Source organism: Spermophilus citellus, assembly GCF_964194105.1.
Source record: "Spermophilus citellus genome assembly, chromosome: 12".
Lineage (NCBI taxonomy): Eukaryota > Metazoa > Chordata > Mammalia > Rodentia > Sciuridae > Spermophilus > Spermophilus citellus.
In genome coordinates, this window is record NC_138198.1 from 93,355,258 (window position 1) to 93,381,131 (window position 25,874).

Here is a 25,874-nt window from a genome sequence, read left to right on the forward strand (position 1 = left end):
CACTTCTACTCCTTGCATACTTCTACTGCTTGCCTGCAGGCCTATGGAGTAGTACAGTCTCCTGAATTTTCAGCACGGGGTAAAAGAATAAATGAGAAAAGCAAATTCTGCCTTTCTTAAGACTACAACCAAATGTTTGGGCATCATCAAAATTGGATTCTGTGGGCTGAAGTGGTAGTAATATGATTCAGTTGATTAATGAGATAACTTATACAAAAATCTACCATACGTTATTATGTGGTACATAATACATTCCAATAGGTGGTAGTTAATGGTATTACTAGGCAAAACTCAGGTGCTTCCCTAATACCTAACAAGAAGAAAAAAAAAAGAAAAAAACAACAGGTTCCATACCTATAGTGTATTTGTATTTCAATGCACTTTTTGAATTTGGGGTTGAGATAAGGAAAATATGGCTGCCAGAGATTTGGTCTTTCATTCTGTTTGGTTACATTTTCTTTACTTTTCTCTAAAATGATTACTTCCTTTGCCCTAGATGCATTCCTGAACACCAGCTCTTCTGTAACATTTTATTCTCAGAGCCTCTTTATATTCTTAAAATTATTAAGAACCCTCAAAGAGCTTTGTTTATATAGGTTACATCTGTTGATATTGTCCAAACTAGAACTAAGAAATTTAAGACTTTTTTGACTTATCAATTCAGGCAAAAATAAGAACAAATCATTTACCATGACATACAGGACACCTTTTTTATTATAAATAAACCATAATTTGTAAGCAAAAATACTTCATAAGAAAAACAGTAGTTTTACAAGCCTCTTTAATATCCTGGCTTGATAAAGAACAGTTGAATTCTCATATCTACTGCTACTTTAATCTATGATGATATGTTGTTTTGTTTGAAGTATATGAAGAAAATTCAGTCTCACATTGATATGTAGTTGGAAAATGTTTGCTATGGTTTATATATGAAGTGTCCCCAAAAAAGTACATGCGGCAAGAAAGTTCACAAATGTTCAGAGGTGACAGGATTAGATTATGAGAACTATAACCCATGAGTAAATCAATCCACTTTGTGGGTTAATAATTTTAATGAATTACTGGGTGGAGCCTTTAGGCAGATGAGACGTGGTTGGAGGAGATCACTGCCCTTGGGAATTTTTTAATACTCATTTCATTAACCTTGCTCTTTCTTGCTCTCTGCCTCCCAACTGCCTTGAGCTGAACAGCTAGCTTTCCTCCACCACACCCTTTCTCCATGGTGTCCTCTCTTACCTTAGGCCCAGAGCGATGCAGCCAACCATGGTCTGAGACCTCTGAAACCATAAGCCCCCAATAAATTTCTCCTCTAAGTTGTTCTTGTGGGGTATTTTGGACACAGTGACTAAAAGCTAAATAACACAACATTAAGACAATTTTCATAGCCTTTTCAGACAACTGTGAATATTCTTCAATATTCTTAGGGTTTGGATATGAGGTACCCCCCAAAAAAAACTCCTATTCATGCAATAATAGTCAGATGTGAAATGATTGAATTTTGAAAGCTGTTACCTAATTAGTCCATCCTAGTTTGAATGGACTGACTGGGTGGTAACTGTAGGCAGGTAGGGTGTGGCTGGAGGAGGAGGTTTGCTGGGGGTGCATCCTTAGACTACAAGGGATGTTCTTCCTGTGGCCCCTTCCTCTCTGACACTTCCTGCTTCCTGATATGACCATGAACTGAGCAACTTTCTTCCAGTGGGGCCTTCCCCCATGATGTTCTGCCTCACTTGGATCTACAGCGATTGAGTCGGCCATCTATGGACTGGGATATCTGAAACTCTGAACCTCAAATTAACTTTCCCTTTTTTAAGTTGTTTTTGTCAGGTCACAGATACAAAAAGTTAATGAAACGATTATTACACCTGAACTCAACAAGTCATTGTTTTTCTCTCTCTCTTTTATTTTTAAACTGAAACTTATAAATTTAGATAGTGTACAACTTATTTTGAAATAAGCATATATTCTGGAATGGCCATGTTGTACGTAAATCTTTTGAACTTATTCCTCCTAACTGAAATTCTGTGTCCTTGACCAACATCTCCCACTCCTCTACCCCAGCCCCTGCTAATCAACATTCTGCTTCCTATTTTCAATAAGTTCAACTTTATTATAGATTCCACACACAAGTAAGATGAAGCATTCTTTGTCTTTTTCTGCCTGGTTTATTTCACTTAACATAATGTCTTCCAGGTTCAAATATGCTGTCGCAAACAATGAGGTTTTCTTCTTAGGGCTAAATAGTATTCAATTTTGTACAAATGCCACATCCTTTTCGTCTGCTGATGAGCCCTTAGGTTGATTCCATATCTTGTCAAAAATGAATGATGTTTCAATGAACATGGGAATGCAGATATCTCTTTTACATACTGATTGCATTTCCTTTGAATTTTTACCCAGTGGTGGATTTGCTGGATCATGTGTTCATTCTGGTTTCAATGTTTAAGTAACTGCCACACTGTTTTCCATAAAGGCTGTACTCATTTACATCCGACAAGTGATAATTTCTTAAAGGCGAGATGCAATGTGAAATCTTAAGCTATATCAGTGAACTTCTTACAGTTTATCACATTTATATCCATTATCTCTCTCATACTTTGTATAGATTTTTTGCCTATGGGTGGTTTTATAACATCATGCATTGGTTGGTTGGAAGGTATGCTCTTACTGAGTTGAGCAAATCCTCCAAATATTGACACATTTTACTTTACAATAATTAAAAAAAATGCTTTTGTTAATATAAACATCAATCTCATCAGAAAAGTCTTGTATGTATTGGGAAGTTGTCATATTTGTAGTGGTGGATACAAGCTTTTCAGAATTTTAATTTTTGCTTAAAATTCCATTTTTTTTTCATTGGCAACAAATACTGTCATTTCTTTAACTTAAAGGTGACAAGTAAAAATACTTGTGAACACTCAAACTTGAATAATCACAGTTTGCCAGTCTCCTTTGATTTAAACTGGCATTCCATAAAAAGGAGCTAGCCCAGTTCACAATCATTTGCACAAATCCTTTATATGCATGCATGCACAAACACACACTCCTGGGTGTGCAGCAGAAGTACTTTCTGTATGCTTCCCATTTCATCACATAAAATATTTAAAAGATACGAATTTGATGTTGAGATTTAGAAAAATTAATGGCTTTCACCACTCCATCAAGGAAACTGAAGTGAAATGCTTATTTTTTAACTGGAGTTAAAAATTATTAGCAGTGTGATGTAAGAAACTCCCTCAGTTCTTACAGAGGGGCTGAAAATTTGACTCACCATTGTTCTGGCACTCTCAGTGCAACTGGTAATACAGTGAATACATCTGGCAATATGTTAGCATTATTATGAAAATAGTATTGAAACTGTACATACCCTGACAAAGTCTCCAAGACACCAGGGGCCTATGGGTCACACTGAAATGCTGTAACATAAAATGCCTCTTTCTAAATGTATCTTGTTTTGTCTTATTTTAAAATATCTCCCTCCTCACCCTCAGCTTTTAAGCCTTCAGTTACAGAATCCAAAGTCAGGATGATACCTTAAGAATATTCAATTGCTGGGGTGGGGTTGTGGCTCAAGTGGTAGCACGCTTGCCTAGCATGCTTGAGGCACTGGGTTCGATCCTCAGCACCACGTAAAAAAAATAAAATAAATATGTTGTGTCCTCTTAAAACTAAAAAATTAAAATTAAAAAATTTAATAAAAGAATATTCAATTGTCAAGTAAAATGCAGATCATTAGTGTTAATTAAAATGGATTTAGTAATTTGTTTGCTCATGGTTTTGTTTGTCATAGGAGACATTGATGATCAGTGGATAGTTATTAAGGGGTGTTATCATCAATTTCTATTTCCAGGTCATTTTTCTAAAGGGAACCCATAGAAAGAGGGATAGAAATGATTACACCTGCAAGTTGTTCAGGAGACTCTAAACAGGCTGATGTACTAAATAAATAAATACCATTTACTTACACAATGCCTTGCTTACTCAATTGCTAGTATTTTCCCTCTAAATTATTCCAAAAGAAAGGAAATGCCTGGAATTATGTCCTAATATTGTGCTAAGAGCAAAGAAACTAGGTATATCTTCAGCCACAAGTATAATTTGTGTCACAGCCTGTCATTATTGCTATTGTGGTGTATTCCCATATTTACTTTTAGCAAACAGGGTTTAATTAAGTGTAGTTCATTGCCCTCCCCCCCACCAGCTACTCTTATCACATCTTTCATCAATGTAAAACCACCGTCATCATCTAAAAAGTGCTTCCCATGCAGGGGAAAATTTCAGGAAATAAAGAATTTATTTCTACCCCAGAACTAGAAGGAAACAAAAGTACCCAAAAGGAAAACATATACAAAGAGGTAAATTTCTTAATGATAGTACATTTTCTGTTGCTATAGCAGAATACCTAAGATGGGTGATTAGTAAGGAATAGAAGAGCCAGGTGCAGTGGAGGACCTGTAATCTCAGTAACACAGGAGGCTAAGGCAGGAGAATAGCAGGTTCAAGGCCAGTCTCCACAACATAGTGACTTTGTCTTCAAAAATAAAAGAGGTTGGGAATATAGCCCAGAGGTAAAAACAATAGCAACAAAAAGGCAGTTGGGCTAGAGTGGAGGAAACAAAGCCCAAGACGCAGCCCCACTTTATCACAACACATTCCCTGCACAACCAGCTCCCTCCCAGAGAATTAACCTACTCCTAGGAGAAAAGCATTGGTCCTTCTTCACCAGGTAATCACCTCGTAGAGGCCCACATCCCCATCTGCCACAATGGTGACCAAATTTCAACATCATATTTCCAAGGAGACAAACCATATAGAGACCATTGCAATGGGTAAATATGTAAACTAATTAAGATGCCATTCTGTTTTTGCTGTCAGATGCTATTAGGCCAAAGATTAGCATACAGCTGAGTCCTCACTCCACAAAGCACGCCCACCCAGACACAGTCCGCTGGTAGTGTCCACTCTGATCATTACCACGCAGAAGCTGGCCTGCCTGTCATGTATGGGTGCAAACAGTTCTTTCTCAAGATGAATTCGTATCGCCATAGCTCACAGAAACAAACTTGAGAAGCCACAGAGCAGTTCATTACATTCTGTAGTCATCCATGTAAGGTAAAATTGCCATCAGAATCTTTTCCATGTGAAATGGACATTGTCATTTTTGCCTGGAAGAAAATGTCCTCTTGATTTACTAGAAAGAGTTAGGATTGCCCATTGTCACACGGGTCCCAGGCATCTCAGCTCTCTCCACTTCTTACTGTTCTATGTTCTTTGATTAGTTATTTAGCCTCCTTTGGCTAAAGAGTATCCCTGGGAATTAAGTGAGGTAATTGATATGGAACACTTAATAAAATGCTTGACATATGGTAGGAAAGCAAGAAGTATGAATGCCTCTTCTGGCTCTTTTTAGGCTCCTGTTGTGGATTCCCCTGCTGTTCTCATTAACACCTAATTCCTTTCGGTCAGCTAATACCCTAGGTAAAGAAGTTATATAAGTCGGTCTTGGAAATAATGGCTACTTCTTACTGAGTACTCTGTTCTAGGCATTGCACTGACTTGGGTGATGTTGCATTAAAAGTTGTTTTAATGCATTCTCATGTACTCCTCTCAGCAGCCCTGTGACAAGTGCCATATACTTATTCTCTTGTTGTAGAGAAAATGGAAACCTGATGGTTCGTGAATTTACCCACCTGGAAAACAGGAGAGCTGAGATTGGAATCTAGGCTGTATAACTCCAAAACTATGCTTTTAGCTGGTACCTGACACTGTCACTCATCTGTGACTTGCCTACCACCTTCCTTTATGTTCAGGGGGACTTTGCATACCTTGGACCAGCTCACTATGTGTGGACTTGTAGTTTAATTCTCAAAGAACACCTTACTTCCTACATTTCTAAGTTCTAGGTGGGTACATGTTGCAATTACCTTAATTCATAAGCATTTCTGTTTTCTTAATTCACAAATAAAGAAAAATATGGTACTCATGCTTACAATGAAACAAAAAAAATGTTTATTGCCCTACTTCGAATAATCTGTTTTGACAATTGAACTTGGTATATGATCATACTTTTATTAAGTATTTCTTGATCACATGCTGGTTTCCAGGCATATTCCTGGGAAGTGGAGATTCAGCCTAGATCAGGGATTGTCAACCGAGGTACAATGACATTTTAGGAAAATAGTTCTTCATTCTGGGGAGCTGTCCTGTGCATTGTGTCATATTTAGCAGTACCCCTGTCCCCACCCTACCCCCACAGAGTTCTGACAACCTAAACTATCTCTAGATATTGCCAGTGTCCCCAGAGAGGGACTGCAACATCACCCATGTTTGAGACCCAGGAAATGGCATCATAATGCAAATACTCATTCCAGCCAAGGCTCTAGGGTCCTTCCTGGGTTGAAATTCATAATTCGCGCTTAAACTATAAACAGATCTTGATCTACTCCACCTCTAGAAGGGAAAGAAATATAAGTTAAAGCTGGGATGGATGGTGGGTTCAAGTCTTATTTCCACTCTGCTTTCATGCAGTCTCTGCATTTCTCTCAACTGGGAAATGAAGACTGCAAGGTCAGCTGACAGCCAGACAGCCGGACAGATAGCAGCAAAGAAGTTGTGACATCACCAGCATTATTCTACTGTGTCCATTTGGGTGCATTTCCCTGATATTTACTGAGATGGGATTGGGACGATAGTTTCAATGTCCTTTTCTGCATAGTCTAGTGAATACATGAAATTTGTGTTTTAAAATTTCCAATAAAAGCCTTGGATGCAAATTTCTACTAAAATAAGTTTCAAACTGTCAGAACACAGTATTTATATTTCTAGGAAAAATAAATATGAAGTTAAAAACCGACCCAGAATATTTCTAGTACCCAGGGCAAATAATGTGTGAACGCAAAGATAAACCATTGATGGTAAACTCTCCTGAATCATAGAATATCAGAGGTCCATGGAAACTTAGGCATTTACCAAATCCTGTGCCTCAAAATAATTGTAAGGATGAAATATGTAATAATTAATGAGAACATTTATTAAGTCATGTCTATGTACCCTGTTATGAGCAAGTAAAATGATTGATGTAATTGATTCCTGGAAAACTGTCCTCTCTAGTTCCGGGAACTCACCATGACCACAGCAGCTCAGGGTATTTCAGAGTATGTTAGAAAGCCCATCCATTTATCATTTCTAGACCTTCTCCCCTCTGCTTTATGCCCTCTGAAACCTGACTAAAAGGTCCATTCTCTCTTCACATGATAACCATAGCTCTATATGTGACAAGGACAATCTTAATAATCTTGATTCTTCTCTTCTTCAAGTGGAACAATATCAATATTCACTTATCCAACCATTTGCTTGTAACAAGGGACTCTTTTCTGGAGGAAATCCACTAGTGCATTGACCCAATTCTTTATTTTATCTCAAATATCATTGCTTCTAAAAGTGTGGCCCAGGGAGCCGAGCATTGTGTTTCAGATACGAACTGAGTTGGAGAATTCTCTCTTTAGGGGTCCTTGGTTTATTTTAACGTAAATAAGTTGATATGTGAGACTGACATTTGGTATACAACGAGACAGAAAGGAAAAAAAGTCTTGTGCACCAGAGAACTAAATTTAATAGATTATATTACATGGTTTTATTTATTTATTACATCGTAGGCTGAGAGTTAAACAGTAACCTCTGAAAAACAGTCTCAAAGCAAAGTCCTGGCAAACTGCAACCCACCAAACAGGTATTAATATCATTTCTTATTTAGGGATTGTACTATATTCAGACCTCTTGTTGAATTGCTTCATAGCTGCCTTTAAAGCCATATGTATTGATTATCGTCTAGATAGGAGCAACTACTACTACAGTAGGCAGAAGCTTTCTGAGTTCTCATTATATCCCTTTCATAGCAACATTCTTCGGGATAGCTGAGAAATTCTGGGAACCCACTTGAGCATCAACAGCAGAATCAGATGTGGTTCCAGGATGCCAAGAATGAAGATCTCTGGAGCCATAACCTCCTTCATAGGTCCTCTTTAAAGGTTGCCCAAGCTGAAGCTGGGTGGCTCTGTATAGCCCCACTCTCCATGTTGGGATTTCCTGGGTCTCAAGAGAGCTCTCTGCTCTGAGGATGAGCCCTTTCATTACTATTTAAAACTCTTGAATGCCATTCAAGTACCCAATCTTACTACCCTCGTGGAGGGAACAGAGTCTCCTGACGGGAAAACAGCTTGCACATTCCACACTGCTTCAAGGTGGCTTTCATGAGGAATCATATTGCCTTGGCTCATTGCTAAGTCTCTTTGCTTACAGAACTCCAACCCTCCCAGAAATGTCACAGCAGCACCACCCTGTCCCAAGCTTGCTGATCACTAGCCTGAAATCCATGCTGGTCAATAGCATGCCATCACTCAGTTGCAGGCCAGGGCAGCAATTCTCTGGGTATTAGGTTGGGCTGGAGCTTGTGACTGGGGAGAGAAAAAGAATTTGGTGACTATTTCTGGTGACATTCTTTTAATCAGGGAATATGGCCGACCAGTCTTCAGTGGACATAGGGAATATGTACCTTAATGCAGAGTACCAAAATATGTCACAGTGCTTAGCTCATCAGGGCCTCTCTTGTATTAACTACCAGGGCTTTTAATCAGAACTCATTGATTCTTATCTATGGTGGTAAAAGAAGCTTTGAGCATGTCTTCTCTGGACAAAGCAGAAAAGTTGGCAACAATTCACCAGTATCCAGTTTCATTTTCTAGACTATTGACCAGAAGCATTAAGCTTTAATTTTGGCCTTAAACATATTTAGATTACATGATACAAGCTGTCTTTAAAAACTGGGTTTATGTGTTCTGATCTACAATTTTAGAACTAGCTGCCAACATGAAATCCTAAGGAAATTATTATATAAATCATAACAATCCGGTTGTATAATCTTTAATTACATTATTTGCTAAATCCCCATACCTCATTAAATATCCCCTTCATATATTACAAAAAATATAAACATTGGTAGCCCCAAAACTAACTGCCAGAGCACAACTCAATAACTTATCAAATAGTACATTTTTTAACAGTATATTTGAATGCTTCTCTAAATTATCTCGCACTCCTATAGTGGCCAATGCAATTATGAAGGACAATGAAAAAGAGGAATAACAGGTATTTCAAATCCACAAATAAGTTAAATCTCATTAGAGTAAGTATTTCCATCCTTCTCTTGCCAGATCCTAGTGTATTTATGTCCCTTAAATGTCCTACTCACCCTCTGATAGAATTCTAAATAAACAGTAGAATAAGTACATAGAAATTGAAACTATAGAGAAATTCAGGAGAGAGCCAAAGACCCACAAATCCAAGTGATTCATGGAATATGTAGGAATTAACTCTTATTATCAAGAGGATATTTTATGAACATTATGATGGTTAAAAATCTTTATATTTATTATCTGAGGTATATAGAGAATAAAACTACATAAAAGCTAATAAAATAACATTAAAATATTCCAGTTTAAACATAATCATTATTTCAGAAGGCTTTCTGGAATGACAGACTTTGAAACATCCCCTAAATCCTACTATGGAGCCAGAAGGCTCTCCAAGGATTTGTAGTCACTTAAACATCTCTAAATTTATTTTTGAGCTCAGGTTTGATTTAGTCACTGTTGATGTGTGTACTTGCAATCATCACTAATACTCTAGAAATACACAATTTGGCGCCTCACTTTATAATCTGAAGAGTACATCAGTGACATTTCAGAAAATTTTCAAGCAAAAGAAAACCATAATTTTTAGTTCACTTCAACCAGTCTTTTTTCTTCAGCCTAATATGGCTATAAAATGCATCTGGCATTAGTGTTTCTTAGTATTGCTGCAGCTTGCTGGAATGTTCAGACCTTTGCACAATGAATCCTTTATTACAGTAAATATAAAAAGACATAATATTCTAAAGAGCTCATCACATTCCTTCTAATGTGCCTTGCATCCCGGAACACATTTTAATATATAATAAGTATTTGAATGTATTTTCAAAATGGTAAATTCGGTCTTTGGATTCTTGCCCTTTAAGAGTTCTTAGTGCATATTTGTGAGGTTGTGAACCTGGTGCATTAATTCTGATCACTTTCCCACTGGAAGAAAACATAATCTTTTCCAGAGTTTCAAAAGCTTATTTGACCCATAGCTTTTAAACATGATGTAAAAGTTATCCTAGAAATAGAGATATTCATAAAGCTGGACACCAGCCTGTGTATTCTGATTCTAGAAGACATTTTTGGGCAGGGGACAGTGGGGTACACCATGAAGAGGACTTAGTTAAATTAATGGTATGATTTTAAAGGTGTTTATTATCCTCAATATTTGACACTTATGGTGAATCCTGAATCTCGCCTCAAGGGTAGTGTTTTTTACTGCTAGTAAGATTTGCATATGGGTTTTCAAGCTTGTTTACAAAATTGGCAAGGGTTGAGAGTGTCATTAATCCCACCCTATAATGTGGGAAAGTTTTTAAGAATTAATGTTGACTGAGGGAAGAAAAAAAAATTAGGGTTTGTTGAATGGATATTAGCTTTAGTAATACAGCAAGCCCTCTCTGTTCTAAACATTCCTACTCATAAGGAAAATCTAAAACTATATAGCTCTGTATGTCAAAGTAGGAAGTAAACCTCAATAAAGGATCAAATTACACAGGTAGTGTGTACAGTAGACTCACAGGAGGATGGCAGAGTTATAACCACCCCAGAATTGGAAAGGGTCTTTTTTGGTGGAGTCTTTGAGCAAGCACAGTCAATAAACATTATTGGAGTAAATGGGAATCTCTTAGTTTCCCAGTGTCTTTTCTAGAAGGCTATGAGAGGAGGGAAATACAAATAATTCAGAGGCTTCCTCAGTTGAACTGACTTTTTAAACCCATCTTACATTATTTTCTACTCTTTTATTACTCATTTCCTAGTATTGTAACTATTTTGTGAAAAAAAGTGTACCATTTGTTAATATTTCCTCTAGACACATTTCTATCACCTATTCTCCATTTAAAAAAATTTATTTGTAGTTGGACACAATACCTGTATTTTATTAATTTATTTTTATGTGATGCTGAGGCTCGAACCCAGTGCCTTGCATGTGTTAGGTGAATGCTCTACCACTGAGCCACAACCACGACCCCCTATTCTCTTCGTCTTATCTAGAGCTCAAGAAATGGAGGTGGAGACATATATTGCATCCCCTTCCATTTGTGTTCTAACTACATAGCATATGATCATCTTAACTGCATTAGCTGCATATGTACTACTACTTAGCTGGCATTCGTTTTCTGGTTGAGTATTTCAAGGCATATCTGTGCTCCTGCCTTTTCAACAAGCTGTACCCTTTAAAACAGCATTTCAAAAGGTTATTGTATCAGTTACTTCAGAATTAACCAAATAACAATATTCCTCATTATATGGTGACAAATAGCACAGTTAAAAAAATGGGCACGTTACTTAATTTCTTATCTGTTATTTGTCTATAATAAACTCAAAAGTTATTTATTAGCTTGTTTTTAGGAGTGTTTTTAACTTGATAATTTTATAATTAGGGAGATGTGGCTCAAACAAAGAATAACACAAAATCAGGTTATGTTTTGTACATTATTGGAGGAAAAGTGTATTTTATATCAAGGGTTGATTATATGATGTCCAAAAGTCAGTTTGAACTATTAGGCAAATGACATGAACTTACTAAGGCAATAATCAAAGAATTTTAACACTTATACCACTTTATTTGTCACAAGTCAATATTTGGAATAAATGTCACCCTTTAGATTACTTTTATTTTAAAAGCAACATAACAGCAGGGATATTGAGTTTTATTTTAAAAGAATTAGAGCATAGTCAAACAACTTTTATTCTCTACAAATACCCATTAGAAGTTAATCAACTTAATGCCTAAGAGGTTCACAGAATCCTGCTAGGAATTGAGATGGATCAAGATTTTCATTTGACTGATGGTCCAATGGACCTTGTTAAGACACACACCAGGATTCAAAATGGCTAATATCCTTAAATTCTGACATTATTTTTTTAAAACCCACAAATGAGGTAGTTACACTGTTACTACAAATGAATTCCATAATGTCTCCATATACCTGTAAGTTGTCCTGGTCAGAAGGTGGCTTTTCTCATGTGATATCTCAAAAAAACAAGTCTCTCCCTTTCACTTTAGGATTCTGTCATCGTCTTGGATCACAGGGTTCTCTGTTTCTAATCTGAAACACGGGAGGTGGGGAAGCACCCTGAGCACACAGGGAAACTTTATAACAGATAACACAGAAGTGGTTCCCATCACCTGAGCTCACATTCCATTAGCTAGAACATAATCACATGACTTCACAGCAAAGGAGTCTGGGAAATGTAGTATACTTTGTCTGTCGGGAAGAAGAAAACAGCTAGTGGTCTTTGCCACTCCTGCTGCTTTGTGTGTTCCTAAACATGAAGACAAGCATCAACCTATTCAATACTGGTGTCTAGATCTAGCTTTACCACTAAAATTTTAACATATTTAAGGGGTTTTAGCCTCATTGCCCCTCATGCTATTTGGTCTCACAGTCTTAAAGACAGGTATTAAATAACCATACAAATAAATATATCATCACAAATTATGACTAATGAAGGCTCAATGAGAGTTTCTCTGGCATTCAGAACAGTTCTTGGTGCAGACCAGGTGCTCAGCCACACCAACTCAGTGAATTGGTGCCTACATGCATGCATGAGTGAATGAATGGATGAAAATATCTGAAGGAAAATAGGTGTTGTGAAAGAATGTAGCAAGGAAATCTGAATTAGTTTGGAGATAAGGGAAGGTCTTTTGATGAAATAATATTGACATTGAGTCCTGAAGGAATGTAGGAGTTAGCAAAGGAAAGAGTTACCTGTTTGACAAAGTTTTTTTCTGGCAGAGGAAGCAGCATGTTCAAAGGATCTGAGTTAAGAAGAGACTGGTATATATAAGGAACTGAAGGACAGCCATTGTTGCAGGAACCCACAGGGGCTGAGTGGTAGTGGTGGAAATGAAGCTAGAAAAGTAGGCAAGGGCTGTCCCTGGAAAGGGCTGTCCCCAGCAAGATTTATATGATATGTTCAATCTTTTGTTCTTGTCTGAAGATGCACTACGGATCTAATCACAAGTACAATGATCATGTTTTAAAAGTAGACTAGATGGGAAACTATTGCAGATTATCTAAATAAAATGACTGACCAGTGCAATGATTTAAAATAAACTGAGAGCAGAGCAAATATATTTGAAATACATTATGTAGGCAGAAATTGCCATAGCTGACCATATGCAGCAATTAAGTCCTCTGGTTCCATACTGCATTATTATTCTATTGCAGTGTCATTACAATGAGTATGTGACTACTAGAAGTAGAACTTTCAAGAAAATTAATGTTCCTTCCTTCAGATTTTTTGGAAGCTTACTCCCAACTCAAGATTTGCTCAAATATCAGTCAAATAGTAGGCATTTCAATGCCTAGGCTAGACTCTTGGAGTTCTTCAAAACTTTTATTTAGAGAGTTGGAGGTATAGCTTAATGGTAGAGCATTTGTCTAGCACACAAAAGGCCAGGAATTCCTGGCCCCACAAAAACAAAAACAAATAAAATAAACTTGCTTCAGAGTATATTGCATAGCCATTTCTTTTTCTTCAAGAAATGAATTAGGTAAGTTCATAATTATAATGGAGGGTTGTGTGTGTATGCATGCAAATGCATTTTTAAAAATGCCTCAAGTATTTTACCTTTAAGAATGCATTTATTAAAACATAAATTTTGGACCATCTCTTGTATCTTGCTAATGAGGTACTTGTACTATTGGTTCTATTTTAATTTTCAATTTAATTTTAGGAAGTAATACACATATTGCAATTTTGTTAAAACTTTATCCTTGAAGCTACTGTTTTGCTCTTTCAGAGTTAGCTCTAATGATTTTGGTCTTTATTAGATTCTTTGGAGATAAGAACACTCTGTACAGAGGACTGGAAATTTGATGCTCCTGAATTCCATTCTGTTCTCCTCCCTTTCCCCATTCGTTCTTGGGCTTACAGATTAATCTCTGTCTGTGTTTATCATCTAGAGAATGAACACCACGGTGATTTCCCAGAGGCATTGGGAGGATTATGTCAGTGTTTATCAATCAGCTTTTAATGATATGGGGATTTGAGTAAAGGGATATCACCAATTTAGGAATAGATATGTCTGCAAAATGACTGCTATCCACAAACATAAATGCTGTCAAGACCTGGATGGAAGATTTCCTTCGGAGATGTTATTCGAATGTTTGGGGAAATACTTCTCTGGCTGGTTCCCTTCCTCATTCTAAAGATAGAACCTCAGTTCTGAGATTCTCTGGCAATGACATTGACATGCATTAAATGTTGTTCCATTTTTAAGTAGTTTATTTGAATTTTTAAATAATTTATTTTTACCCCAAATTCACTGTTTTAAGCTACAAAACAGTGGATAAAATTCTTCAATGACCTATTGGAAAAACCAGGAATTTAAAAAAGAAATCTTTTTGGTTGTTTCTGCCGAACACAGTGATGTCTTATAACCTATATTTTCACTTCATATCTATTGAAATATTCCTCACTTTCTCTTTGACATATACTCCAGATTAATTTTTATGTGCATTTTCTTTTTTTTCAAAAATCTTTACAATATACCCTCACCCCCACCTCTTTCTTATTACATAGCCATTTCATTTCAAGATGGTACCATATGTGATCAAAAGCATAGGAAACTGAGGCAAATTTATAAACTCACTTTGTTGTTTTAGTTTGTATGTGTAAGTAGGATAAGAACATAAAAAATGGCAGTTGTTTGCTTACAGATTTTGGGCAAGTATTTGAACACTTTGCTCATTTCAAAACTGCTACTTTGTGTTCTAGCTCCCAAAATAGTCTACTACTCCAAATCTTGGATAAAATCGTTTGTCCAAGGGAACCTAAGAGTCAAAGGAGTGCAACCTTTAAACTTCGTCATTGCACAGATTTCTGATCACACTGCTTTCTGACACCTGACACAGAAGATAAAAATCCTCACTTCCTGAAAATTAAGTGATTGGAGAGCAGAAGTTGACCTTCCAAGCATCAACGATTTACTTCCAGATCACTAAATAAGAACCTGTGCAGAGAGACCAGGAGTCAGGCGAATCTTCCTTCATGGGTGAAAGTTCAGTTCTGTGAATCAAGTGGAAAAAGTGGAAGGTGGTGTGTGAGTATGTGTGTTGTTTTCTCTACTTGTACACACCTGCTTTGTTCCTGCTTCTCCCCTGGGGATACAGTCTTTTTATAGTAATGGTGTAATTAGATCCGTTCCCTTCAAGCCACTCTTAATCATCTTTTCGACTTGGAGCCAATATCTGTACCTTAAAATAGAATGAAAATTCAGTTTCCTAGCTTGTGGATTCTATGGTGACTCTCCTAGCATTATTGAGTGTAGAAACAGGCACTATACTAGGTCCATGTGTCGATACTGCTATGGATCAGGTGTTAAAGTATATCTGCTCTCATATCAGTAAAGAACATAAAATTAGTGCCTTAAATCAGTATCTTGTTCCTGTCATATTTTTTTTCTATTACAGTGGCCCCAGGAGATGTGCTATCAAAGAATGTAATTATTCTTCCTAATGCACATTAGTAATTTTTATAGCCCTATGGCTCATGAATCATTTGAATGTTTAAAAATTATTTTCTATTTTCAACCTACTCTTAATAGTAAGTAATATATCCTTTCATGGGCCCAACACTTACCTCTTGGAAATGCAGCAGAATTTCCAGCGGGCAAGTCTGTTGTCATCTTTTCCATACCATTCAAAGCTCTATAGCCTACACATCTTCTTTTTCCAAACAGAGAACCTCATATTCTTTTACTCTGTCTTTATACAGATACCACCTATTTTCACTTAGATACTTCAGATATATTTTGTGAACTATGGCATCCAGAATTAACAGAGGTGTTAAAGGATTAGACACAATAGTTATAGAATGGTAATATTTTATTTATATGCAATTCCATTTATGCTTTCATTTCCTTGTTAGCAATACCTTTCTAATAAGATTACTAGGAGGATTAAGTAAGATGATGCTTGGAAAGTCATTAGCCCAGTGCTTGGCATGATAAGCCCTCAATAGATATTAGCGATCATTACTATTTAGTTTAATTTTATAATATCTTAATAGGTCATGTGCTGGCCACTTTTATTTTATTTTTTACTTCCAAGGCTTTTCTCTCAGTAATGTGAGATATGAGTTAGTCAGAGTGACATTCCTGATACCCATCTCTGATCTTATCTGTTTCATTCATTTAACAAATCCATTCAATGACTATTCTAGGCATTGAGCTAGGTACTAGGGAGACAGCTTCAAACAGGCATTCAGAGGGCCCAACATAATAAGTAGATAGCTACAACATGGTGCAGGGAGAAGTACAGGATCAATGGGTAACAGAGAAGGGGAATGTAACCTAGTACCTAGTACCTAGTACCAGGGACCAGGAAGTCTTCTTGGAAGAAGTGATGTCAACTCTAAGAGCTAGCCAGAAAGGGAGGTAGAGACATTATCAGAAGGAATAGTGCGTATGCCACTTGGTGGTGAGAGAGAACGCTGTTTATTGAGAAATTGAAAGAGATTGAACATGAAAGGATAGAGAAGGCCAGAGGGATGGGCAGGCACTAGACCTCGGGAGGCCTTGGGATTCATGTTAAGGAGATTGGACTTTTTCCTGAAGTCTGCTCTGAAATCATCAATGGCTTCTCTTCAACAAGCCAATAGACCATTCAGTCTTCTTGGCTGAGTGATTTGGACCCATCCGCCTTTTCCAGTATTTCCTCACACAGCCCTGCCCAGTGTTGCTACATGTCAAGTGTTTGCTTATTTCCTTGACTGGAATGTCCATTCTCAAATTCTACAATTCAATTTGGGATGTCTTTGCTGGCAATGGGTTTGTGCTAGGCATGGTGAGGTATCATTGCTCCATTGACTTTTCCTTCATTCATTCTGCAAATGTTTATTACATGTCAAAATACAGAGGGTGCAGTGCTACTTTTCCAGGACAACTTCTGTGAAGGCCCCCAGATGTTCCAGCTGCATGATCTTTTCTACTTTTCTTCATCCCCTGAAGCCCTAATATCCTCCATGTGTCTCTGCTACAGTTCCCGCTGCTTGTTAAACTGCATGATAGTTAGGAACTGGTCTGAATCTGAAACCTCAGTGACATCTCTGTGTTCTAGGGAAGTGAGTCCTGGTCCCACTTGTGTTTCCAGAGCTCATGTCCTTGCATTAGTCTAGAGGCTCTGTTGTTCATAATAAATATACAAATTATTAATCCATTTTCTAATATTATATAGAATATAATCGGAACTTCCTAATGATCTACTTGGCCAACCAAAGCAACATATCTATTTGTTTCAAATTCATCAAGACTGAAATCTAGTACAATTTCTCTTAAAATTTACGATTTCTTACAGGTTTCTAAGATATGCATGAAAACCAAAGAGATGGATATTGAAGGTTACACACTGTTTTAGTCCATTGTCTGTTGCTGTAACAGAATACCTGAGACTGAGTAATTTACAAAGAAAAGAGGCTTACTTTGGTTCTCATAGTGTAAGTCCAAGAGTGTGGTTCTGGCATCCTCTCAGCTTCTGGTGAGGACCTCCACAGTTTTAATTCATGGCAGAAAGCAGAACAAGCAGGCACCTGTAGGTGAGAACAGGGGGCTGAATTCCCAGAATAACTAATCCAGTCCTGTGAGTCAAAACTCACAGGAGAACTGATCCCTTTCCCATGAGAACTAATCCAGTTTCATGAGAAAGATATCAATTCCTCTCAAAGACCCTACCTTAAAATATGGCTAGACCAGCAACAAGATTTCAAAGCAAGTTTGAAATCACCTCCAAATCATCCCACATCTACTACCGTATCATTCCTAATATCAGCTCTACTACTTATTTACTCATACTTTTTAGATTTACTTATAATCATGGTAAATCAAAAAAGAAAAAAAAGAGGAAAGTTGTAACCTGTTAATTGCTAAAGATAAAACTCTGCCTTGCCTTTAATTTTTCAGTTTTACTGTTCTCTTCCTGGATTTATAGCTAACGTTTTTGGGTGATTGCCTCTGCATTTACTAGATGCACCAATCTTCTGGCAGATTCTGTGATTCATAGTGAACACTAGAGTTGAATCTTAATTGTCTCCATAGTGAATACTGTGGCTGAAGCTTAATATTTTCCAATGTATCACAGTCTATTTGAATAAAAGGACCAGGCAAAAACACTTAACACTAAGGAATTTTTTTTAAATACCACTGAAGAATCCATGCTGAAATACCAAGCAGCTTTACACTAGAGACCTTCTAATGCATTGTCCTGCTTCTCTGTCCATGCTTGCTAATGCTGTTTGAGCTTTATTTGAAACTACATAAAAGATTTTGAAGACTGTTCCTTGTCAGCCACCATAGATAATATGTGAAAGCCAACAACATTCAGAGTTTTTTTTTTGTTTTTTTTTTCTGAAAGGAAGCCTGGGAGGGTGATGACTCCCCAAGGAACTGTGTGGACTGATTTACAGGCTTGGTGTTCTCAGTAATTCACCGGTCACCTTATTCAATTTCGTCTTCTGTGATTGGCCAGCTGGCTTCGTGATATTCTCAAACAGCTGAAATGATAGAACCATGGTTAATTGACAGGGAGATTTGCACTTTAGAAGTGACTGGAAATGTTCCTGTGCCCCATTTCTACTTAGTTTCTTCCCACTCCTTACTCCACTTAATAATTCTAGACCAGTTACAGTTACTGAATGAGTCACATGCAAGGCACACTATATTCATTATCTGCATTAAAATTCCAGATTACTCTAGCTAAGCACTATTAAAGATGAGGAAATTATTTAAAGAAAATAGGGAACAGATGCAAGTCCTTATTCATGGTCATCAAGCTGTAACTTGCCAGTGTATTCTGAACACATACAGAACCTTTAGTACTAGCTGAAACAAAGATTAATTGTGAAAATTAATCTCTTGGGTACATTCTGAAAAAGAAAAAACTTCAGTTTTGAACCCAAATGCATACTTATCTTCCAGATAGGATAATCCTCTATGTTCCATTAAGTATACGTTTAGAAAGTTGACTGGAAATCCCTAAGGAATAAAAATAGAGCAATAATAATAATAATAATATCGAGGAATTATTTGATTAATATATGTAATTTTTTTAAGAACTCTGTATTATGTAGGCAATCCATGATACTCTGTTATGCAGCCAGGCAGAAAAGTAAAGCCTGGGCAGAATAGCTCCAACAAGTAAACTGTTAACACTCAAGAGGCGACCTTCTTAGATAAGCAGACTGCTGCTTATTTTGTCTATTCATCTGTCAAATTACTCATTTGTTTTTGCTTTTTATCCAGAAATTTCTTAAATTATCCAAGAACCAATGCACAGTTTAAATCATTTCTTTTTTTCCCTATAAGTTCTTTACTGTAAATAAGGAATAGTTAAATTTTCTGGTAGTTGGATTTCTCAAGCTTTTTTAAACCAAAGAACTGCATGTATTTGAGTACAATAAAACTCTTATTTTGTTGGAATGTGAGTAGGCCAGTCCTTCTAGGAGTCACAACTTTGCCGTGGAGGAGACAGACACTGAGAAAAAAAAAATCAATATTCATCTATACAAAGAGCTAAGTTTTCATTTTACCTTGTTCTCAAATGTGTCAATTTTCACATTTGATCCTTTGAAATGAGCAAAAATGGGAGGCTATATGTACACACATGCACATGTTCACACACACACACACACACACACACACACACAAACACAGTGATATTTGTCCCCTGTTTCTCTTGTTGCAGATGAAACAATTGAATTATGTGAATGGTCTTCTTTATGTGCTTAGAAGTAATTCTGTGGTTTGGGGAAATCCACGAGAGAATGGCTTCTGTCATTATAAAATTTTAGCATAGCTTATAAGTTCCTTTTATCATGCTGCAAGTTCCTTTTATTTCTTTAATGAGACATGGATCAGACATGATTTTACTTCCAATTTTAGTGTTACTAAACACTAAGCCCAGATTGTCAGTCCTGGAAGGGGTGAAGTAAGCCATTCATTAGAGTGATTCATCTCAGTTAGGCTAGTAAAGAACTATCCAGTTTGGATTTTATCGTCTGCACATTGTCCTGCTGGGAATCACACTGGAAGAACAGAGGGACTCGTATTACCTTAAGTGTATGAGCATCGTCTCATATTTCTTCTTCTCTTAAGGGATATGGGTTTTAAATGGACTTGAGATGACCTGTCAATCACCATTAACCGTTTCTTCCGGAACTTCCAGATCAGGAGCAATCAAAGCTGCTTTTTCACTGGCCCAGTAAAATTCTCCAGGACCTGGCAGGTTTCTCAAACCATGTCTTACCAATGTCACTGCCTTCACATACTATGGTTTTTCTTTGTTTGGTTTCTCTGAAGGAGTTTCATTAACAACTCATAAAATCTTAGACTGTACAGGATTCTTAATTACATTTCTTGATTATAAAATCTAGAATAAAAATAAGAGAAAATTCTAATTGTTAGATGTTTAAATCTTTTTAAAAAGTACTCTAATGCAGTTATCCAAAAATGTAGGGAGGTTGAGTTGACAGTATATTCTACACAATCCTTTCATTTTTGCATAGTCTTACTCAATATTTATTATTTTAATCCCAAATCAATAGAATCAGATAATATAAGGTTGTTGTTCTGCAAATGCTATAAGCTTATCTTACCTTGCTTAAAATATTCTTGCTTTTGTATATTTTCCAAATATGGGCACTTTTAAAAATCGGCCAGAAACACTTGTTAAGAATTTAAGTTTAGAAAAACTTGTCAAAAAGTAAAATGTGGGGGCTGGGGGTGTAGCTCCGTGGTAGAGCTCTTGCCTAGCACGTGTGAGGCACTGGGTTCGATCCTCAGCACGACATAAAAATAAATAAATAAAATAAAGGTATTGGGTCCACCTACAACTAAAAAAGATATTTTAATTTTTTTTAAGTAAAATGTGGCCACTCACATCTAAAATCCCAGATATGCAGGAGGCTAAAGCAGGAGGATTTCAAGTTCAAGGCCAGCCTGGGTAATTTAGAGAGACCTGTCTCAAATTAACATAAAAAGAGCCACAGACAGCTCAGTGGTAAAAGGCCCTGGGTCCGTTCCCCAGTGTTGGAAAAAAAAAAGAAGAAAATATTAAAAATCAATTACACCAAAAGACTAGTAAAAATATTTTGTCTGTTTCAGTCCCTTATGTAAATGTTCAGCCTATAATGTTCAATATCTTCTTAATGAGAAAGCAAAAATATATGAAATCATTAAAATTCTAACCCAACAATTTTCCCTTAGAATATTTCCAAAACCTTAAAATAATACACTAAGTTTCACATATTCCAACTCTCCATTTAGAGAAAGAATAATAATCATAGGGGAGAATAATGATCTGTTCTCCTAAAGTTCCCCCAGAAACTCATCTCAATTTCTTAATTTAATAGGCAAAACTACAATATTTATTTGGGACAGAAAGGAGACACTTCACGACTCTGATTGAAAAAACATTTGAGGAATTCCATCCTTTCTATCAACTAGTTAAGGAGGCATGCACACTGTGACTATTTCATTGTTAGGATGAATACATGTCTTTGGACAATTGCTCAAATGGTTTAGCCACCGTTTAATGTCACCTGGGCTCATGAAAATTAAAGTCAATAGTTAATGTTGCAATGGATGAGTGAAATTCAAGGATAAGAGGTAGACGACTTTGGAGCCCTTTGGAGCATGTTTTCTACTTCAGGACTCTAACTAATATCAAAGCAGACATTAGTTAAGAAGAACTTAAAAAGAAGCTAAATGATGCAGTGAAATACAGAAGTGAGGCTTCTGGGGACCTCTGAACACTAGCCAAAATTCTGAGTGATATTCTGGTAACAGAAAATGCAGTCAGTCAAATCAGGAAATTATAACTTTTCACTGATTTGATTAGCCGAATCAGTATACAGCTTATGCTTTATCAAAATCCTTCTTAAGACAAAGTTTTAGCCCAATCTATCTGATATGATCTTGACCACTATGGCCAACTCATTCTCAAGAGCATCCAAGTCTAAAAGAGAACTGAAAAGTTCTGAGATCTTCACCAGTTCTTTTCTACAGGGCTCATTTTGTTCTTTTCTAAGAGTGGCTTGAGGAGAAACATTTCTTAGCATCTTTGACAGTGCCCTTTCCTTGTTAGGGAAGGAGCCAGAATTCAATGAAATATGACAAACGTTTTTCACTCTTGGGTCTAGAGCTGAGGCCTTTTGGCAATTCAGGATGGGCTGACTCAGTGTCATTCTTGTACCAACCATTCTTTGGCTTAGAGAACTAGAATCTTCAAATCAGCACCTTAAATGGAATTCTGAAGCCCTTGTTATTTTAACCCATGACCCAGGACCCTTTTTCCTATCCTTTTCCTCTGCGTGTGTGTATGTGTGTGTACCCACAGGTGTGCACGTAAGGGATGTGTGTGTTTTACTGAAAGGAGATCATATCTAATGTCTCCTAAAGCAGAACTTCCAAAAGAAATAGAATCCAAGGGCTGGGGATATGGCTCAAGCGGTAGCGCGCTCGCCTGGCATGCGTGCAGCTCAGGTTCGATCCTCAGCACCACATACCAACAAAGATGTTGTGTCTGCCGAGAACTAAAAAATAAATATTAAAAATAAATTCTCTCTCTCTCTCTCTCTCCTCTCTCTTAAAAAAATAGAATCCAAGCCTTGTACGTAGTTTTAAACTTCCTAGTAGCCACATTTTTAAAAAGTAAAAAGAAACAGGCAAAACTAGTTTAACTAATATATTTTATTTTTCCATAAGTCAAAGCATCATTTCAACATGTACTCGATTTCAAAAGTTATTAGCAAGTTTTTTTTTTTTGGCAGTACTGTATCTTTGAGTTCACGTATGTGTTTTATGCTTACAGTATCTCAATTTGGACTAGCCACGTTTCAGCTGCTCGGTAGCCACATGTGTCTACTATTAAGCTGGTCAGCCCAATTCAAGCGCCTCTCTCCCTCAAAATTGCTGGCTTCTGATATGTCAGCTCTCAGTCCACTTATATTTCGCTTTACAGAAGAAATCTATATGTATTAATATTTTAACCTAGGTTCTAACACACACACACACACACACACACACACACACCATGTACACATATACAAATTAACATCTGGACATTAATGACCTATGCAGATTTCTTTCTAAGCAAAACTTGAAAATAAAATAATTCCTCCTTCCTCTGCTTTCTGAAGGCGCATGAGCCTGCATCATACTGAGCGTTGAGCGGTCACCGTATTTAGCCTTGTCGGGGCTGCTGACTCATGGCCCATGAATGGCCCTGCTGCCCATGGTAACTGTTTGACAGAATGCCAGCAATGGCCGCCTGCAGCATCTGAAAAGCTGACCTTGTAACAACATCCACATTCTTTTACTTGCTTTTGCTGACACACTCTCTACTCAAAAGCTGTCTTCAAAACAAAAGTATAACCAAGTATTGAGCTTCTAGAAGCAATCGGATTTCAGTTCATTAAATTATCAGAGTGTGTCAAGGAGGGCAAAACAGCAAGAAATGAATGTACAGAGGGAACCATCCTTGAAAGCTGACATTTGAGCTACAGGAATGGAATTCTTGGAGACAGTGATCTAAGACAACATGAGCATGGAAATGAAACAGAGATGTCACAAGAGCTAAATTTTTAACTTTCTCAGGATCTTTGATTAACTCTGTATTACTGGCCTATTTGAAATTTTGTTTTTCCAAATTGCAAAATTTTTTCCCATTCCCCAACCTACAAACTATTTTGCTTAAGTGAAGCTTCTAAACAAAGTATATGAGATGCTCTTCATTAATTAATAAGTGTTTTAAATACTTAAAACAGGGATCAAATGAGCAGTAACTGCTACATGCTGTTCTACTTAGTGGATAAGTTGATAATTGATGCTACTGTCATTTGTCCACATAAAACTCAGTATCTAGCTTCCAGCCAACAACATGAGCTGCCAGGCCTGGTTTTTAGATTCTTCTCTTTTCCTGGTGTCATAGTCTGGAACTTATGTCTTCTAAGTCCTTGCTTGAGCTGATGGCCCTACTCCCTTTTTTCATCACCTCTTGCCTTAAAATATTAACTCACAGGAAAATCACCCTGTGGTTCATTCCTCACACATAGTAGCCAAAAATTATTTTGCTGGCTTTTGGGTGGTGAATAATGATTTTCACATAGGTGGAAGTTTTCAATAAACAGAATGAATGAGCATTCAGTTGCTGTCTTGGCATGCTGTGATCACTAGAGGGCGATAGAAGTGCCTCTCTATTTTGGATCCCCCTCTGTCCCAAGTGAGTAGTTGTAATAGGAATCAAAGGCACAGTTTAAAGATCCTGAAGATCAGAAGGGAAAGGAAATTATATCTTTTGCCGCCGGGGGGGGGGGGGGGGGGGGGCAGGGGGTAGCAACCTGAAAACTCTGCCAACATGTTTTATTTGTCCTATCCAGTTTGAGGCAACAGTTATTAATTTGAAGATTTTATGTAGAAATCTGGATTTCTACCCTGAATTTGAAAATAGGAAGATGTGGTGGTGTTTACTGGGTGCCTCTACATGGCACATGCACAGGGAGCTTCTCCCTTTCAATGACACACACTCTTCATTTGAGCTCCATTGCTAAAATCCTCTATTGCTTTTTCAACACTGAGATCAAATTTAGGTGCCACTTATCATCAAGTTTGGGGTTTGTTATATATACACACACACACACACACACATATATATGTGTGTGTGTGTGTGTGTGTGTGTGTGTGTGTGTGTGTATATATATATATATATATATAAAATATGTGTGTGTGTTAGAAAAATTTTTTGGTACTCTGGTATATTTAAAAAAAAAAGCTAAAAAAGAAAAACAGATCAAGCAAACCTCTTATTATTTCAAAGAAAATGAGAGAAAGGAATGCTTTTTTGAAGGATTAAGAAATATTCGAAAATAAAATATGTGGGCCGGGTGTGTCTTGGTCTTACCTACTTTTCCCATTTAAGTCAGCCAGATGTTCCCATGATCTTTGAGTTTTCTACCAATGACTTGGTCTCTGCCAGATCCCTTTTGTGAGAGTGCAACACACACCTATGAACATGTGCATGCACATACACAGACACACACCCTCTGCCCTCCTCTTTAGGAACACCCACACCCACACACACACACACACACACACACACACACACACACACATTTTTTCCTTAAATTTCATGTCCTTGCACTCAGTTTTTTTTTCCCAAAACTGATAAAAACTGGAGGACTTAGGTTAGGGAAAGAGCCAACATCTCAGGAAAGACTTTTCTCAGGTATTTGCTCTAGACCTTGGGCAAATGGTGCTTCTGTGAGTCCTTGTGATCTAGGTTTCTGGTCATAGGGTAATTCCTTGGTACATTCTGCTTCCCAAGCAAACATGGTGTACCAAGCATCGGGTCAGGGGTTGGGGGATTTGGGGACCTACTAACAATACCATCTCTCATTTATCACTGCTGGCTTTCACTACCAAGCAATGTCTCTCATGACTGACTGTATAAGAATTTGCAAATTCAACATACAAGGGGCAAAATGTATTCCCTTTGTACTCAAGGGAGTAGAGAAAAAATGTATAGCTGCACGTAGCTTATATTCACAGAGGAAATGTCGAACTTAAATTTGGATTTGGGTAGGATAAACAGAATCCAGCAGCTGATATTCTAATTTATTCACATCATTAATCCTTGTTCTCAAAAAGAAAGATAATATAAATATTAGTAATCATAGTTAATATCTGTTGAGTTTACT

General features: G+C 37.1%; 1 protein-coding gene across 8 annotated transcripts in view; it reads left to right on the forward strand.

The window, feature by feature from the left end:
• DTNA (dystrobrevin alpha) overlaps nucleotides 1-25,874 on the forward strand; it is a 372,603-nt gene that overhangs the window by 134,069 nt on the left and 212,660 nt on the right. The window contains exon 1 of one of the 8 annotated variants that reach the window (XM_081262935.1): nucleotides 15,207-15,228. The exons of the other annotated variants lie outside the window; for them this stretch is intronic. The gene's annotated coding sequence lies outside the window, so the exon portion shown is untranslated. Of the gene's footprint in view, nucleotides 1-15,206; nucleotides 15,229-25,874 lie in introns of those variants that run through there. 8 annotated transcript variants of the gene reach the window in all.